The sequence below is a fragment of the Corvus moneduloides genome, chromosome 18 (genome assembly GCF_009650955.1).
Source record: "Corvus moneduloides isolate bCorMon1 chromosome 18, bCorMon1.pri, whole genome shotgun sequence".
Taxonomy (NCBI): Eukaryota; Metazoa; Chordata; class Aves; order Passeriformes; family Corvidae; genus Corvus; species Corvus moneduloides.
The window spans coordinates 6973597-6978307 of NC_045493.1; positions in this window are offsets into that span (position 1 = coordinate 6973597).

Consider the following 4711-nt stretch of genomic DNA (forward strand, 5'->3'; position numbering starts at 1 on the left):
ATGGATCCTTCTAACCAAACTCAGCATAAAAGGCAATTGCACCAGTGCAGCCCCCTTGCCAGCTGCACCCTTACCCCATGGTTAGTCCTGGGGAGCTTGGGCATGGACTATATCAGCTTTGATTTCTTTAGTGACAACTTTCTTCCACAAGCTGGGACCAGGGAAAGAGCATCTATGACTTCTGTTCTTCCCCTGTTTTCCTCTGCTGGCAGGAAGGTGGCTGGGCCTGGGCTGTCCCACAGTGCTGGTGCTCACGTCTTACACCAGACCTTTGCCGTGGCCCCTCCAGCCCAGGCATTTTTCATACCATTCAGTGGGGTATAGGGTTTGTTTTCTCTTGTAATGATCACCACAGAGGCTCAGGGCTGACACACAGACCTCCACAGGTTTGCAGATTGCTCTGGATTCCCAGGCACAGAGGTGTTTTATAAATATCCCCTATTATTACAGTGCTCTATTAATAACTGCCTTGGGGAACAATGGGAGCACGCAACAGCTTTGGTCATCTGATGCCAACCAGCCGAGCCTCCTCAGGGCCATGGGACATTCCCAGAAAAGCATCTATTTGGGGAAGCATAGCATTTGCATACAAGCCCAGGGGATGCGTGAGGCCCTGGAGAAGGCCAGGCTGTGGTGTCTGCTCCTAGGAATGTGCTCTCTGGAAGCACGGATGCTCCTCAGTATCCTGGGCTCTCCCCACACCCAACAAGGGGATGTGTATGGGCCTGGCCATAGACCTCTCCCTCACCCCTCTGTTAGGGATGTACAAGAGCTGCGACCCTGGGGCATCCGGTTCTGCCTGTGCTCTTCCCCAGCTGTGCCAGATGGGCAGGGCAGGAAGGGAAGGAACGTGGCTTGTGGTAAATTTGGTTCTGCCCAGACACTCTTGTGGTTGCAGCTCTTGCAAAATTTGATTAATGTTCCCAGGGACATGTCCTGGCCATTGTCACAGTCTGCATCAACATTAGTGGTTCAGGATAAGAAAATTTTTGGGCAGCCTTGATGCTCAATTAAAGGCATTTTGGGGGAGAGATGGAAATTAAAGAGGCTGTTGGAATGACCAGCGTGTGTCCTTTAGCAAGCCACAGCTTCTCGCTCAGGCCAGAGACAGGGAGCTCATTGGGGACCCCCTGCCAGCCCTTGCTGCTACATGTGCACTCCGAATGTCCAGGCAGAGGGAGACATCCCTCCTCGTCATGCTGGGGACATGGCAGCAGGGCTCCACAAAGGATGAGGAGGAAAGTGAAACAAAGGAGCCCAACGCTTGTTTCTCCAGGAGAGGCATGAGGGAGTCTCACTCCTGCTGGCTGTTACGGTCCCTGCTTGGGATCCTGCCAGATTCACCAGGGAAAATGGTACCAGCTTTTTTTCACATTGTTCCTGATGGCTGGGCACTTCCTGAGTCTTTCCAGTGAGGTGGGGAAGGGGAAGGAGAGGAAAACGGAACCTTTTTTTATTTTCCTTCTCTTTGCAATATCTCTGTGATCACAAAAAGCCATATTGCAGCTAATTTTCCTGCCTCTGTTCACATGGGCATTTTGCAAGGGCACAGGAATTCCTCTATGGGGGACAGGGGCTCTTCTGATGCCTCCCTGTGGTCTCTGAGCTGCCAGCTTACCGGTTTCCTGTGCTCAGGAGCTCGAGATGCAGCACTGGGCCCCACATCCCACTTGCTGCCCTGGTGTGTGGTGGCAGAGGCAGGGAGAGGAAGCAGAAGCAAGTGCAGAGCCTGCAGCCCTGGGACCTTTGCAGAGGTGGGAATGCAGAGGCAGAGGAGAGGCTGCACCATAGGGCTGTGACTCGTCAGGCCCAGAGCACCAGGAAGGGCTGCCATCCCTGTGGGGCTGGGGAACAGGATAGTGCTGAGAACTAACATAACTCAACAGATACCACCTGCAGCTGCTGTAGCTGCAGATCTCCTGCAGATCTCCTGCACTAATTTATCCAGCTAAAGACAGACACCTAAAAATGAGAAGTAAAGGTTGCAGAGTTCTGTGCTCTCTATTCATGACTGAGTCACTCAGCAGCTGTATAAAGAAATTGCAGAGGTCAGCAGGTACCCAAGAGGACTTTCTGTGTGATATAAAGATGAAAAGTCTCTCAGTTCATCACTTCTGGAAAAACAGAGGTTTTGCTTAACCTGAATATTTGCAGGGCCTCAGTGGGAGTGCAGCCCTACCCTTGGTGCAGGCAGGATGCAGCATGGATGCTCTTGCTCTCAGGACAGTGTGACCATGTTAGTTCCCTCTTGCCATGTTGTAGTTTCCCAGTGAGGAAAGTCAGTGACCCCTAGGTTGTTTCTGTAGGTCTGGGGTGGGAACAGACCTTCTTGCACTAAGTATGATCAGCTCCCTGAGCTAAGCAAGGGGACCCAACTCCAAGCATCCACCACCCCCTAATTCCCCTCTGGTTCAGCTTTCACTTGCTTTTCCTTAGTAAGGACATTCTTTTTCTCTTTACCAACTGAAAAGCTGGGGAAACCTAATGCCAGTATTAAGAAAAATACTTTTCAAATTATCCTTTAGTTCCAACAGCTTAATGTCCTTACATATGCTTAGTGTGGAGTTTCAGCCTCATCTGTCTGCAGTGGGACTGCCCGCCCTGGTTGGGAGCAGCAGGACCACTTTCATGTCGATGTGTCGGTCCCCTAGCCAGCTGTGGGGAGAAGAGGCCACATGGACCATCGCCCCCCCCCAGAAGGAGCCCCCTGAGAAGGGCTAGTTAGGTTTTTAAGGTTGTATGTCCCTATTCTGGAACAGAGGCAATGGGTGGAGTGATCCTTCTTTAACTACAGGTGGTGCTGAGGGTCTGAGAGCAGGACCTGTTGGCCATGACTTCAGTGTGGGCATGGCTGTGCTTCATGCTCTGTGTGTGTACAGCAGTGAGTGCAGGAAAGGGCTGACCCATGGCACAAGCCTGCGAATTCCATGCTTGCCTGGGTGGAGGCTCTGCCATTGTCCCTGGAGGTGGGAATGTGAGAATGTGCCAGATGAGCCCACTGAGAGCAGCGTGGTCAAGGCAATGACATGCAGGGGGTCTGTGTGGGGACAGAAGGTCCTTTCAGAGAGGCAGGAGCAAGGCTGTAGAGGGGATCTGCTGCTGAGCCCTTCCTACCTACCCATGCTACTGGAGCCCAGAGGAAATCAGCCGTAAGCCCATGGGGATGGCAGGCCGCTTGTCAGGTGCTTTTCCAGTTGCCGTGAGTTTCCAGAACTCTCCTCTCAGCACCCACACCACCCCACCTGTGCAGCTCCTCTGCATCCTCCGGCCATTCTGCCTGCCTTACCCAGAGTTTTCTGGGTGAAGGAATGTGTCACCCCAAAGAGGGGCTGCCCTCCACCCCTTCTCCACTCCTCCTCCTGCTCCCTCCTGCTCCACAAATAAACAAGGAGGTGCTGACAGCTGTCAGGTTTGGCCAGAAGACTTTTGACAGAAAATTGAAGCCCCTGCTGTGAGGAGGGTGAACTGGGGGGGCTGCGTGCTTGCGCAGCAGCCAGAAGTGTGGCCGGGCTGAGGAGGCTGCATTTTTAAAGAAAAGTCAAATACCAGTCTGATGCTCACCTGAGCAGGGGGAGCTGGGAAAGCCCAGCCCAACATTTCCTTTTCTCTCCTTTTCTTTCCGTGAAGTAACTCATACGTAACATCTGGCATTCATATTTTCTTTCCTTCACATGCACGGCAGAAACCCTGGTGTGAGTCATGTCCATTTAAATATGGAAGCACATCATAAAACCTAATGGAGAGTCCAAGAGGTGAGCTTTTATGTGGCTAAAACTCATAGAGAGGTCAAGATTGTTTGGTTTAAACATGGGGGGTCATTCTGTTCATGAAGGTGGTCCTCTAAATCTTTAGAAAGACTTGTTTGCTCAGCGCAAGAGCTCAGCGCAGCACCCCATGGTTTTAGTGTCTGGCTCCTGATGGCAGCGCAGCACTCCCTGCCTAAATGGAGGGGAAACGTGGGGCGTGGGCAGTATTCTGCAGCCATGGGGAGCCCACGACCTTGTGCAGGGATCCCCAGCCAGCAGCACAAGTAGGAATTGGGGCTGTTGTGGCAATGTGTTTCGGGGTTGTTACCTTGCTCACAGCAAAAGGCAACAATGATCACGCTGCTGGTCTTGCAAGGCCAGGGGAGCTTGGCATTCACCCGTTGCCTGTAAAATCCAACATGTTTTATGGGACAGGGAAGAGGAGGAGTGTTAACAATTCATTTATCCTTGTTAAACTCTGTTTTTCTTTTATGGACTCTGAAATAATTTTTGGTGACCATTTATTACTACTTTATTGTTTGGTTTATTGTGACTAAGCACGCAATAAAACAACCCTTCTGCTCAGGACTGGCATAAAGATGCTGTTTGATCTCTGAATTCTTTTGCCTGGCGTACATTCGTTTGAGTCAAAACAAGGCATCTGCAGCCTGTTTGGGGTCAGACAGTCTCTGCCTGTCCCTGGGACAGGGTCTTGTCCAAGTGACTATACCAGCCATGGGTATGAGTGAGTCCCAGCCTGGGGAAACAAGGACAGGATCTGCCCCTCTGACACTGGAATAGACCAGCTCAGAGCTTCAGGCTCCTCTTTGCTCATCCCCTGGACGGTAGTGATTTTTGACTACAAGCAAACAAGTAATTCGGGATTACTAACCCTGGATTATATAAATGTGGATGCTCAGTGTAACAAGTGTCACATCCAGCTCTCTCTTCAGCTCAGTCTTGGC